The sequence below is a fragment of the Taudactylus pleione genome, unplaced genomic scaffold (assembly GCF_031769625.1).
Source record: "Taudactylus pleione unplaced genomic scaffold, aTauple2 ptg000473l, whole genome shotgun sequence".
NCBI classification, from domain to species: domain Eukaryota; kingdom Metazoa; phylum Chordata; class Amphibia; order Anura; family Myobatrachidae; genus Taudactylus; species Taudactylus pleione.
The window spans coordinates 4928370-4943193 of record NW_028284875.1 but is presented as its reverse complement, the minus strand read 5'-3'; the positions used below and the strand labels follow the sequence as shown (position 1 = coordinate 4943193).

At 33.4% G+C, this 14824-nt stretch overlaps 6 non-coding genes across 6 annotated transcripts; all 6 read right to left on the bottom strand.

The window, feature by feature from the left end:
- Nucleotides 1–2511: 2511 nt before the first annotated feature.
- TRNAR-CCU (transfer RNA arginine (anticodon CCU)) lies at nt 2512–2584 on the bottom strand. Its single transcript has one exon. It is a non-coding gene; the product is annotated as a tRNA-Arg (tRNA).
- Nucleotides 2585–7010: 4426 nt separating this feature from the next.
- On the bottom strand, nt 7011–7083 carry TRNAR-CCU (transfer RNA arginine (anticodon CCU)). The gene has a single exon. It is a non-coding gene; the product is annotated as a tRNA-Arg (tRNA).
- A 1427-nt stretch (nt 7084–8510) lies between these two features.
- TRNAR-CCU (transfer RNA arginine (anticodon CCU)) lies at nt 8511–8583 on the bottom strand. The gene has a single exon. It is a non-coding gene; the product is annotated as a tRNA-Arg (tRNA).
- A 2925-nt stretch (nt 8584–11508) lies between these two features.
- Nucleotides 11509–11581, bottom strand: TRNAR-CCU (transfer RNA arginine (anticodon CCU)). Its single transcript has one exon. It is a non-coding gene; the product is annotated as a tRNA-Arg (tRNA).
- Nucleotides 11582–13007: 1426 nt separating this feature from the next.
- TRNAR-CCU (transfer RNA arginine (anticodon CCU)) lies at nt 13008–13080 on the bottom strand. Its single transcript has one exon. It is a non-coding gene; the product is annotated as a tRNA-Arg (tRNA).
- Nucleotides 13081–14506: 1426 nt separating this feature from the next.
- TRNAR-CCU (transfer RNA arginine (anticodon CCU)) lies at nt 14507–14579 on the bottom strand. Its single transcript has one exon. It is a non-coding gene; the product is annotated as a tRNA-Arg (tRNA).
- Nucleotides 14580–14824: the final 245 nt, after the last annotated feature.

Sequence of the window (14824 nt, the reverse complement as noted above, 5' to 3'; positions counted from 1 at the left end):
AACCTCGGCATTGCTCAACAGATACTGTCTTATAAGTCCTGTGCACAGACCGATTGCGCCACAGGAGCACATGTTTAAAGCGCATTATTTTTAGTTGAGTGATTTTAGCATCGAGTTGACTAAGTAAATTAACTTGGTTTATTAATTTTAAATTAGTTACTTTTTAAATCCACTAAACTACTGCACCCAATACTAAAGTACCTAATAAAAGTAATATTCTAATCATAAGGTAATCAATTATATTGTGCATTTGTGTTATTGCCCAGTTTTATGTATCCATAGGTGTATATTGCAATGAATTCATGCCATTGTTGTACAGTTCAATATTATCAAAATTGTAAAATAATTCCTGTTTATTTATCTTAAATAATATTTGGTATAGATATATGTAACTTTAATGTTGCATAGGGAAAATATACACTATATTACCAAAAATGCAGTATCTTTAAATAAAAATAAGTTAAATCTCACTTGTGCTCTATATTTAAAGGTAAACATTGTTTTTTTGGTCTGAAGCACCTAAATTGTCAGTAAAGTCAGTGTCCAAAGAAATATAAAAGGCAGAAAATTACCCTTTTGATGACATGGATGAAAGGACTTCAAAAAACCCATCAGCAATTGCAATAGAAATTGTTATTTTGTAGCCACTCTGATATTAAATTGCAATTAAAACTTAATAGGTATGTTTTGGTATATATGGATTTTCTGCAATACCATTAAGACAGTCACCTGAATTGAAAAAAAGCATAACTTCTAGAATGAGAATGAGCAACAAAGGAACATGCATCCTAGATGGGACTTGAAGCCACTGTCCCAGGTGATAGTAAACTTTTCAGAAAACTAATCCACAATGTCATTAGGATAAATGTCTGCTTTTAGATACTGGGCCATAATTTTGCAAGCTGAACAGTTCCGGATTGATAAGCAGATAAAAGTTTCTGGTGGAGCCATTTGTGCAGTATGAAGCAAGAATGAAAGGAACATCTCCAAAATTATTTTAATGAAATAAAGCCTATCACCCCAGATGGGACTTGTAACCACAAACCCTGGCATAGGAGGCCAGTGCCGTATCCATTAGGCCACTGGGGCTTTGTAACATCTTTGAGTGAAACTGATTTTTTCGTTAGTATAATCATTAATTGTTGCGATATAGGAAAGCCGTTTATTTGTGTTCTTTGCTTTACAAATCCCAGCATGAAATGTGATTGTACTAACATGACCTAATAGTGTGGACCCTCATGTTACATTGCAGCAAAACAGATTGATGCAACTCTTTTACCAATAAAGAGGTAGTCTTTTGCATTCCATTTTGTTGACTAACTAAAGTAATGTTTACAGTGCATAAGAACCAAAGCAGCTGTGGGTACTGGTACTTAAAAACAGTCATTTTTGTGTTTTTTTCTGCCTTCATATCAGGATGTTCAGGAAACATATGATAATCATTAACTGATGACATTAGAAAAAAAATTACATTTGCTCCAGGCTTGAATTCACAACCTCAGGATTGTTCAACAGATACTGTCTTATAAGTACCGCGCACAGACCGATTGCGCCACAGGAGCACATGGACAAAGTGCTTAATTTTTAGTTGAGTGATTTTTGCATCGAGTTGACTAAGTAAATTAACTTGGTTTATTAATTTTAAATTAGTTACTTTTTAAATCCACTAAACTACTGCACCCAATACTAAAGTACCTAATAAAAGTAATATTCTAATCATAAGGTAATCAATTATATTGTGCATTTGTGTTATTGCCCAGTTTTATGTATCCATAGGTGTATATTGCAATTAATTCATGCCATTGTTGTACAGTACAATATTATCAAAATTGTAAAATAATTCCTGTCTATTTATCTTAAATAATATTTGGTATAGATATATGTAACTTTAATGTTGCATAGGGAAAATATACACTACAATACCAAAAAATGCAGTATCTTTAAATAAAAATAAGTTAAATCTCACTTGTGCTCTATATTTAAAGGTAAGCATTGTTTTTTTGGTCTGAAGCACCTAAATTGTCAGAAAAGTCAGTGTCTAAAGAAATATAAAAGGCAGAAAATTACTCTTTTGATGACATGGATGAAAGGACTTCAAGAAACCCATCAGCAATTGCAATAGAAATTGTTATTTTGTAGCCACTCTGATATTAAATTGCAATTAAAACTTAATAGGTATGTTTTGGTATATATGGATTTTCTGCAATACCATTAAGACAGTCTCCTGAATTGAAAAAAAGCATAACTTCTAGAATGAGAATGAGCAACAAAGGAACATGTATCCTAGATGGGACTTGAAGCCACTGTGCCAGGTGATAGAAAACTTTTCAGAAAACTAATCCACAATGTCATTAGGATAAATGTCTGCTTTTAGATACTGGGCCATAATTTTGCAAGCTGAACAGTTCCAGATTGATAAGCAGATAAAAGTTTCTGGTGGAGCCATTTGTGCAGTATGAAGCAAGAATGAAAGGAACATCTCCAAAATTATTTTAATGAAATAAAGCCTATCACCCCAGATGGGACTTGAACCCACAATCCCTGGCTTAGGAGGCCAGTGCCTTATCCATTAGGCCACTGGGGCTCAGTAACATCTTTGAGTGAAACTGATTTTTTCATTAGTATAATCATTAATTGTTGCGATATAGGAAAGCCCTTTATTTGTGTTCTTTGCTTTACAAATCCCAGCATGAAATGTGATTGTACTATCCAGACCTAATAGTGTGGACCCTCATGTTACATTGCAGCAAAACAGATTGATGCAACTCTTTTACCAATAAAGAGGTAGTCTTTTGCATTCCATTTTGTTGACTAACTAAAGTAATGTTTACAGTGCATATGAACCAAAGCAGCTGTGTGTACTGGTACTTAAAAACAGTCATGTTTGTGTTTTTTTTCTGCCTTCATATCAGGATGTTCAGGAAGCAGATGATAATCATTAACTGATGACATTAGAAAAAAAATTACATTTGCTCCAGGTGAGGCTTGAACTCACAACCTCAGCATTGCTCAACAGATACTCTCTTATAAGTCCTGCGCACAGACCGATTGCGCCACAGGAGAACATGGTCAAAACGCATTATTTTTAGTTGAGTGATTTTAGCATCGAGTTGACTAAGTAAATTAACTTGGTTTATTAATTTTAAATTAGTTACTTTTTAAATCCACTAAACTACTGCACCCAATACTAAAGTACCTAATAAAAGTAATATTCTAATCATAAGGTAATCAATTATATTGTGCATTTGTGTTATTGCCCAGTTTTATGTTTCCATAGGTGTATATTGCAATGAATTCATGCCATTGTTGTACAGTTCAATATTATCAAAATTGTAAAATAATTCCTGTTTATTTATCTTAAATAATATTTGGTATAGATATATGTAACTTTAATGTTGCATAGGGAAAATATACACTATATTACCAAAAATGCAGTATCTTTAAATAAAAAAAAGTTCAATCTCACTTGTGCTCTATATTTAAAGGTAAACATTGTTTTTTTGGTCTGTAGCACCTAAATTGTCAGTAAAGTCAGTGTCCAAAGAAATATAAAAAGCAGAAATTTACCCTTTTGATGACAAGGATGAAAGGACTTCAAGAAACCCATCAGCAATTGCAATAGACATTGTTATTTTGTAGCCACTCTGATATTAAATTGCAATTAAAACTTAATAGGTATGTTTTGGTATATATGGATTTTCTGCAATACCATTAAGACAGTCACCTGCATTGAAAAAAAGCATAACTTCTAGAATGAGTATGAGCAACAAAGGAACATGCATCCTAGATGGGACTTGAAGCCACTGTCCCAGGTGATAGTAAACTTTTCAGGAAACTAATCCACAATGTCATTAGGATAAATGTCTGCTTTTAGATACTGGGCCATAATTTTGCAAGCTGAACAGTTCCAGATTGTTAAACAGATTAAAGTTTCTGGTGGAGCCGTTTGTGCAGTATGAAGCAAGAATAAAAGGAACATCTCAAAAATTATTTTAATGAAATAAAGCCTATCTCCCCAGATGGGACTTGAACCCACAATCCCTGGCTTAGGAGGCCAGTGCCTTATCCATTAGGCCACTAGGTTTTAGTAACATCTTTGAGTGAAACTGATTTTTTCATTAGTATAATCATTAATTGTTGCGATATAGGAAAGCCGTTTATTTGTGTTCTTTGCTTTACAAATCCCAGCATGAAATGTGATTGTACTATCCAAACCTAATAGTGTGGACCCTCATGTTACATTGCAGCAAAACAGATTGATTCAACTCTTTTACCAATAAAGAGGTAGTCTTTTGCATTCCATTTTGTTGACTAACTAAAGTAATGTTTACAGTGCATATGAACCAAAGCAGCTGTGTGTACTGGTACTTAAAAACAGTCATGTTTGTGTTTTTTTTCTGCCTTCATATCAGGATGTTCAGGAAGCAGATGATAATCATTAACTGATGACATTAGAAAAAAAATTACATTTGCTCCAGGTGAGGCTTGAACTCACAACCTCAGCATTGCTCAACAGATACTGTCTTATAAGTCCTGCGCACAGACCGATTGCGCCACAAGAGCACATGGTCAAAACGCATTATTTTTAGTTGATTGATTTTAGCATCGAGTTGACTAAGTAAATTAATTTGGTTTATTAATTTTAAATTAGTTACTTTTTAAATCCTCTAAACTACTGCACCCAATACTAAAGTACCTAATAAAAGTAATATTCTAATCATAAGGTAATCAATTATATTGTGCATTTGTGTTCTTGCCCAGTTTTATGTTTCCATAGGTGTATATTGCAATGAATTCATGCCATTGTTGTACAGTTCAATATTATCAAAATTGTAAAATAATTCCTGTTTATTTATCTTAAATAATATTTGGTATAGATATATGTAACTTTAATGTTGCATAGGGAAAATATACACTATATTACCAAAAATGCAGTATCTTTAAATAAAAAAAAGTTCAATCTCACTTGTGCTCTATATTTAAAGGTAAACATTGTTTTTTTGGTCTGTAGCACCTAAATTGTCAGTAAAGTCAGTGTCCAAAGAAATATAAAAAGCAAAAAATTACCCTTTTGATGACAAGGATAAAAGGACTTCAAGAATCCATCAGCAATTGCAATAGACATTGTTATTTTGTAGCCACTCTGATATTAAATTGCAATTAAAACTTAATAGGTATGTTTTGGTATATATGGATTTTCTGCAATACCATTAAGACAGTCACCTGCATTGAAAAAAAGCATAACTTCTAGAATGAGTATGAGCAACAAAGGAACATGCATCCTAGATGGGACTTGAAGCCACTGTCCCAGGTGATAGTAAACTTTTCAGGAAACTAATCCACAATGTCATTAGGATAAATGTCTGCTTTTAGATACTGGGCCATAATTTTGCAAGCTGAACAGTTCCAGATTTTTAAGCAGATTAAAGTTTCTGGTGGAGCCGTTTGTGCAGTATGAAGCAAGAATAAAAGGAACATCTCCAAAATTATTTTAATGAAATAAAGCCTATCTCCCCAGATGGGACTTGAACACACAATCCCTGGCTTAGGAGGCCAGTACCTTATCCATTAGGCCACTGGGGCTTAGTAACATCTTTGAGTGAAACTGATTTTTTCATTAGTATAATCATTAATTGTTGCGATATAGGAAATCCGTTTATTTGTGTTCTTTGCTTTACAAATCCCTGCATGAAATGTGATTGTACTATCCAGACCTAATAGTGTGGACCCTCATGTTACATTGCAGCGAAACAGATTGATGCAACTCTTTTACCAATAAAGAGGTAGTCTTTTGCATTCCATTTTGTTGACTAACTAAAGTAATGTTTACAGTGCATATGAACCAAAGCAGCTGTGTGTACTGGTACTTAAAAACAGTCATGTTTGTGTTTTTTTTCTGCCTTCATATCAGGATGTTCAGGAAGCAGATGATAATCATTAACTGATGACATTAGAAAAAAAATTACATTTGCTCCAGGTGAGGCTTGAACTCACAACCTCAGCATTGCTCAACAGATACTGTCTTATAAGTCCTGTGCACAGACCGATTGCGCCACAAGAGCACATGGTCAAAAAGTATTATTTTTAGTTGAGTGATTTTAGCATCGAGTTGACTAAGTAAATTAACTTGGTTTATTAATTTTAAATTAGTTACTTTTTAAATCCACTAAACTACTGCACCCAATACTAAAGTACCTAATAAAAGTAATATTCTAATCATAAGGTAATCAATTATATTGTGCATTTGTGTTCTTGCCCAGTTTTATGTTTCCATAGGTGTATATTGCAATGAATTCATGCCATTGTTGTACAGTTCAATATTATCAAAATTGTAAAATAATTCCTGTTTATTTATCTTAAATAATATTTGGTATAGATATATGTAACTTTAATGTTGCATAGGGAAAATATACACTATATTACCAAAAATGCAGTATCTTTAAATAAAAAAAAGTTCAATCTCACTTGTGCTCTATATTTAAAGGTAAACATTGTTTTTTTGGTCTGTAGCACCTAAATTGTCAGTAAAGTCAGTGTCCAAAGAAATATAAAAAGCAGAAATTTACCCTTTTGATGACAAGGATGAAAGGACTTCAAGAAACCCATCAGCAATTGCAATAGACATTGTTATTTTGTAGCCACTCTGATATTAAATTGCAATTAAAACTTAATAGGTATGTTTTGGTATATATGGATTTTCTGCAATACCATTAAGACAGTCACCTGCATTGAAAAAAAGCATAACTTCTAAAATGAGTATGAGCAACAAAGGAACATGCATCCTAGATGGGACTTGAAGCCACTGTCCCAGGTGATAGTAAACTTTTCAGGAAACTAATCCACAATGTCATTAGGATAAATGTCTGCTTTTAGATACTGGGCCATAATTTTGCAAGTTGAACAGTTCCAGATTGTTAAACAGATTAAAGTTTCTGGTGGAGCCGTTTGTGCAGTATGAAGCAAGAATAAAAGGAACATCTCCAAAATTATTTTAATGAAATAAAGCCTATCTCCCCAGATGGGACTTGAACCCACAATCCCTGGCTCAGGAGGCCAGTGCCTTATCCATTAGGCCACTGGGGCTTAGTAACATCTTTGAGTGAAACTGATTTTTTCATTAGTATAATCATTAATTGTTGCGATATAGGAAAGCCGTTTATTTGTGTTCTTTGCTTTACAAATCCCTGCATGAAATGTGATTGTACTATCCAGACCTAATAGTGTGGACCCTCATGTTACATTGCAGCGAAACAGATTGATGCAACTCTTTTACCAATAAAGAGGTAGTCTTTTGCATTCCATTTTGTTGACTAACTAAAGTAATGTTTACAGTGCATATGAACCAAAGCAGCTGTGTGTACTGGTACTTAAAAACAGTCATGTTTGTGTTTTTTTTCTGCCTTCATATCAGGATGTTCAGGAAGCAGATGATAATCATTAACTGATGACATTAGAAAAAAAATTACATTTGCTCCAGGTGAGGCTTGAACTCACAACCTCAGCATTGCTCAACAGATACTGTCTTATAAGTCCTGTGCACAGACCGATTGCGCCACAAGAGCACATGGTCAAAAAGTATTATTTTTAGTTGAGTGATTTTAGCATCGAGTTGACTAAGTAAATTAACTTGGTTTATTAATTTTAAATTAGTTACTTTTTAAATCCACTAAACTACTGCACCCAATACTAAAGTACCTAATAAAAGTAATATTCTAATCATAAGGTAATCAATTATATTGTGCATTTGTGTTCTTGCCCAGTTTTATGTTTCCATAGGTGTATATTGCAATGAATTCATGCCATTGTTGTACAGTTCAATATTATCAAAATTGTAAAATAATTCCTGTTTATTTATCTTAAATAATATTTGGTATAGATATATGTAACTTTAATGTTGCATAGGGAAAATATACACTATATTACCAAAAATGCAGTATCTTTAAATAAAAAAAAGTTCAATCTCACTTGTGCTCTATATTTAAAGGTAAACATTGTTTTTTTGGTCTGTAGCACCTAAATTGTCAGTAAAGTCAGTGTCCAAAGAAATATAAAAAGCAGAAATTTACCCTTTTGATGACAAGGATGAAAGGACTTCAAGAAACCCATCAGCAATTGCAATAGACATTGTTATTTTGTAGCCACTCTGATATTAAATTGCAATTAAAACTTAATAGGTATGTTTTGGTATATATGGATTTTCTGCAATACCATTAAGACAGTCACCTGCATTGAAAAAAAGCATAACTTCTAAAATGAGTATGAGCAACAAAGGAACATGCATCCTAGATGGGACTTGAAGCCACTGTCCCAGGTGATAGTAAACTTTTCAGGAAACTAATCCACAATGTCATTAGGATAAATGTCTGCTTTTAGATACTGGGCCATAATTTTGCAAGTTGAACAGTTCCAGATTGTTAAACAGATTAAAGTTTCTGGTGGAGCCGTTTGTGCAGTATGAAGCAAGAATAAAAGGAACATCTCCAAAATTATTTTAATGAAATAAAGCCTATCTCCCCAGATGGGACTTGAACCCACAATCCCTGGCTCAGGAGGCCAGTGCCTTATCCATTAGGCCACTGGGGCTTAGTAACATCTTTGAGTGAAACTGATTTTTTCATTAGTATAATCATTAATTGTTGCGATATAGGAAAGCCGTTTATTTGTGTTCTTTGCTTTACAAATCCCTGCATGAAATGTGATTGTACTATCCAGACCTAATAGTGTGGACCCTCATGTTACATTGCAGCGAAACAGATTGATGCAACTCTTTTACCAATAAAGAGGTAGTCTTTTGCATTCCATTTTGTTGACTAACTAAAGTAATGTTTACAGTGCATATGAACCAAAGCAGCTGTGTGTACTGGTACTTAAAAACAGTCATGTTTGTGTTTTTTTTCTGCCTTCATATCAGGATGTTCAGGAAGCAGATGATAATCATTAACTGATGACATTAGAAAAAAAATTACATTTGCTCCAGGTGAGGCTTGAACTCACAACCTCAGCATTGCTCAACAGATACTGTCTTATAAGTCCTGTGCACAGACCGATTGCGCCACAAGAGCACATGGTCAAAACGCATTATTTTTAGTTGAGTGATTTTAGCATCGAGTTGACTAAGTAAATTAACTTTTTTATTAATTTTAAATTAGTTACTTTTTAAATCCACTAAACTACTGCACCCAATACTAAAGTACCTAATAAAAGTAATATTCTAATCATAAGGTAATCAATTATATTGTGCATTTGTGTTCTTGCCCAGTTTTATGTTTCCATAGGTGTATATTGCAATGAATTCATGCCATTGTTGTACAGTTCAATATTATCAAAATTGTAAAATAATTCCTGTTTATTTATCTTAAATAATATTTGGTATAGATATATGTAACTTTAATGTTGCATAGGGAAAATATACACTATATTACCAAAAATGCAGTATCTTTAAATAAAAAAAAGTTCAATCTCACTTGTGCTCTATATTTAAAGGTAAACATTGTTTTTTTGGTCTGTAGCACCTAAATTGTCAGTAAAGTCAGTGTCCAAAGAAATATAAAAAGCAAAAAATTACCCTTTTGATGACAAGGATAAAAGGACTTCAAGAATCCATCAGCAATTGCAATAGACATTGTTATTTTGTAGCCACTCTGATATTAAATTGCAATTAAAACTTAATAGGTATGTTTTGGTATATATGGATTTTCTGCAATACCATTAAGACAGTCACCTGCATTGAAAAAAAGCATAACTTCTAGAATGAGTATGAGCAACAAAGGAACATGCATCCTAGATGGGACTTGAAGCCACTGTCCCAGGTGATAGTAAACTTTTCAGGAAACTAATCCACAATGTCATTAGGATAAATGTCTGCTTTTAGATACTGGGCCATAATTTTGCAAGCTGAACAGTTCCAGATTTTTAAGCAGATTAAAGTTTCTGGTGGAGCCGTTTGTGCAGTATGAAGCAAGAATAAAAGGAACATCTCCAAAATTATTTTAATGAAATAAAGCCTATCTCCCCAGATGGGACTTGAACACACAATCCCTGGCTTAGGAGGCCAGTACCTTATCCATTAGGCCACTGGGGCTTAGTAACATCTTTGAGTGAAACTGATTTTTTCATTAGTATAATCATTAATTGTTGCGATATAGGAAATCCGTTTATTTGTGTTCTTTGCTTTACAAATCCCTGCATGAAATGTGATTGTACTATCCAGACCTAATAGTGTGGACCCTCATGTTACATTGCAGCGAAACAGATTGATGCAACTCTTTTACCAATAAAGAGGTAGTCTTTTGCATTCCATTTTGTTGACTAACTAAAGTAATGTTTACAGTGCATATGAACCAAAGCAGCTGTGTGTACTGGTACTTAAAAACAGTCATGTTTGTGTTTTTTTTCTGCCTTCATATCAGGATGTTCAGGAAGCAGATGATAATCATTAACTGATGACATTAGAAAAAAAATTACATTTGCTCCAGGTGAGGCTTGAACTCACAACCTCAGCATTGCTCAACAGATACTGTCTTATAAGTCCTGTGCACAGACCGATTGCGCCACAAGAGCACATGGTCAAAAAGTATTATTTTTAGTTGAGTGATTTTAGCATCGAGTTGACTAAGTAAATTAACTTGGTTTATTAATTTTAAATTAGTTACTTTTTAAATCCACTAAACTACTGCACCCAATACTAAAGTACCTAATAAAAGTAATATTCTAATCATAAGGTAATCAATTATATTGTGCATTTGTGTTCTTGCCCAGTTTTATGTTTCCATAGGTGTATATTGCAATGAATTCATGCCATTGTTGTACAGTTCAATATTATCAAAATTGTAAAATAATTCCTGTTTATTTATCTTAAATAATATTTGGTATAGATATATGTAACTTTAATGTTGCATAGGGAAAATATACACTATATTACCAAAAATGCAGTATCTTTAAATAAAAAAAAGTTCAATCTCACTTGTGCTCTATATTTAAAGGTAAACATTGTTTTTTTGGTCTGTAGCACCTAAATTGTCAGTAAAGTCAGTGTCCAAAGAAATATAAAAAGCAGAAAATTACCCTTTTGATGACAAGGATGAAAGGACTTCAAGAAACCCATCAGCAATTGCAATAGACATTGTTATTTTGTAGCCACTCTGATATTAAATTGCAATTAAAACTTAATAGGTATGTTTTGGTATATATGGATTTTCTGCAATACCATTAAGACAGTCACCTGCATTGAAAAAAAGCATAACTTCTAGAATGAGTATGAGCAACAAAGGAACATGCATCCTAGATGGGACTTGAAGCCACTGTCCCAGGTGATAGTAAACTTTTCAGGAAACTAATCCACAATGTCATTAGGATAAATGTCTGCTTTTAGATACTGGGCCATAATTTTGCAAGCTGAACAGTTCCAGATTGTTAAACAGATTAAAGTTTCTGGTGGAGCCGTTTGTGCAGTATGAAGCAAGAATAAAAGGAACATCTCAAAAATTATTTTAATGAAATAAAGCCTATCTCCCCAGATGGGACTTGAACCCACAATCCCTGGCTTAGGAGGCCAGTGCCTTATCCATTAGGCCACTGGGGCTTAGTAACATCTTTGAGTGAAACTGATTTTTTCATTAGTATAATCATTAATTGTTGCGATATAGGAAATCCGTTTATTTGTGTTCTTTGCTTTACAAATCCCTGAATGAAATGTGATTGTACTATCCAGACCTAATAGTGTGGACCCTCATGTTACATTGCAGCGAAACAGATTGATGCAACTCTTTTACCAATAAAGAGGTAGTCTTTTGCATTCCATTTTGTTGACTAACTAAAGTAATGTTTACAGTGCATATGAACCAAAGCAGCTGTGTGTACTGGTACTTAAAAACAGTCATGTTTGTGTTTTTTTTCTGCCTTCATATCAGGATGTTCAGGAAGCAGATGATAATCATTAACTGAAGACATTAGAAAAAAATTACATTTGCTCCAGGAGAGGCTTGAACTCACAACCTCAGCATTGCTCAACAGATACTGTCTTATAAGTCCTGCGCACAGACCGATTGCGCCACAAGAGCACATGGTCAAAACGCATTATTTTTAGTTGAGTGATTTTAGCATCGAGTTGACTAAGTAAATTAACTTGGTTTATTAATTTTAAATTAGTTACTTTTTAAATCCACTAAACTACTGCACCCAATACTAAAGTACCTAATAAAAGTAATATTCTAATCATAAGGTAATCAATTATATTGTGCATTTGTGTTCTTGCCCAGTTTTATGTTTCCATAGGTGTATATTGCAATGAATTCATGCCATTGTTGTACAGTTCAATATTATCAAAATTGTAAAATAATTCCTGTTTATTTATCTTAAATAATATTTGGTATAGATATATGTAACTTTAATGTTGCATAGGGAAAATATACACTATATTACCAAAAATGCAGTATCTTTAAATAAAAAAAAGTTCAATCTCACTTGTGCTCTATATTTAAAGGTAAACATTGTTTTTTTGGTCTGTAGCACCTAAATTGTCAGTAAAGTCAGTGTCCAAAGAAATATAAAAAGCAGAAAATTACCCTTTTGATGACAAGGATGAAAGGACTTCAAGAAACCCATCAGCAATTGCAATAGACATTGTTATTTTGTAGCCACTCTGATATTAAATTGCAATTAAAACTTAATAGGTATGTTTTGGTATATATGGATTTTCTGCAATACCATTAAGACAGTCACCTGCATTGAAAAAAAGCATAACTTCTAGAATGAGTATGAGCAACAAAGGAACATGCATCCTAGATGGGACTTGAAGCCACTGTCCCAGGTGATAGTAAACTTTTCAGGAAACTAATCCACAATGTCATTAGGATAAATGTCTGCTTTTAGATACTGGGCCATAATTTTGCAAGCTGAACAGTTCCAGATTTTTAAGCAGATTAAAGTTTCTGGTGGAGCCGTTTGTGCAGTATGAAGCAAGAATAAAAGGAACATCTCCAAAATTATTTTAATGAAGTAAAGCCTATCACCCCAGATGGGACTTGAACCCACAATCCCTGGCTTAGGAGGCCAGTGCCTTATCCATTAGGCCACTGGGGCTTAGTAACATCTTTGAGTGAAACTGATTTTTTCATTAGTATAATCATTAATTGTTGCGATATAGGAAATCCGTTTATTTGTGTTCTTTGCTTTACAAATCCCTGCATGAAATGTGATTGTACTATCCAGACCTAATAGTGTGGACCCTCATGTTACATTGCAGCGAAACAGATTGATGCAACTCTTTTACCAATAAAGAGGTAGTCTTTTGCATTCAATTTTGTTGACTAACTAAAGTAATGTTTACAGTGCATATGAACCAAAGCAGCTGTGTGTACTGGTACTTAAAAACAGTCATGTTTGTGTTTTTTTTCTGCCTTCATATCAGGATGTTCAGGAAGCAGATGATAATCATTAACTGATGACATTAGAAAAAAAATTACATTTGCTCCAGGTGAGGCTTGAACTCACAACCTCAGCATTGCTCAACAGATACTGTCTTATAAGTCCTGTGCACAGACCGATTGCGCCACAAGAGCACATGGTCAAAACGCATTATTTTTAGTTGAGTGATTTTAGCATCGAGTTGACTAAGTAAATTAACTTTTTTATTAATTTTAAATTAGTTACTTTTTAAATCCACTAAACTACTGCACCCAATACTAAAGTACCTAATAAAAGTAATATTCTAATCATAAGGTAATCAATTATATTGTGCATTTGTGTTCTTGCCCAGTTTTATGTTTCCATAGGTGTATATTGCAATGAATTCATGCCATTGTTGTACAGTTCAATATTATCAAAATTGTAAAATAATTCCTGTTTATTTATCTTAAATAATATTTGGTATAGATATATGTAACTTTAATGTTGCATAGGGAAAATATACACTATATTACCAAAAATGCAGTATCTTTAAATAAAAAAAAGTTCAATCTCACTTGTGCTCTATATTTAAAGGTAAACATTGTTTTTTTGGTCTGTAGCACCTAAATTGTCAGTAAAGTCAGTGTCCAAAGAAATATAAAAAGCAGAAAATTACCCTTTTGATGACAAGGATGAAAGGACTTCAAGAAACCCATCAGCAATTGCAATAGACATTGTTATTTTGTAGCCACTCTGATATTAAATTGCAATTAAAACTTAATAGGTATGTTTTGGTATATATGGATTTTCTGCAATACCATTAAGACAGTCACCTGCATTGAAAAAAAGCATAACTTCTAGAATGAGTATGAGCAACAAAGGAACATGCATCCTAGATGGGACTTGAAGCCACTGTCCCAGGTGATAGTAAACTTTTCAGGAAACTAATCCACAATGTCATTAGGATAAATGTCTGCTTTTAGATACTGGGCCATAATTTTGCAAGCTGAACAGTTCCAGATTGTTAAACAGATTAAAGTTTCTGGTGGAGCCGTTTGTGCAGTATGAAGCAAGAATAAAAGGAACATCTCAAAAATGATTTTAATGAAATAAAGCCTATCTCCCCAGATGGGACTTGAACCCACAATCCCTGGCTTAGGAGGCCAGTGCCTTATCCATTAGGCCACTGGGGCTTAGTAACATCTTTGAGTGAAACTGATTTTTTCATTAGTATAATCATTAATTGTTGCGATATAGGAAATCCGTTTATTTGTGTTCTTTGCTTTACAAATCCCTGAATGAAATGTGATTGTACTATCCAGACCTAATAGTGTGGACCCTCATGTTACATTGCAGCGAAACAGATTGATGCAACTCTTTTACCAATAAAGAGGTAGTCTTTTGCATTCCATTTTGTTGACTAACTAAAGTAATGTTT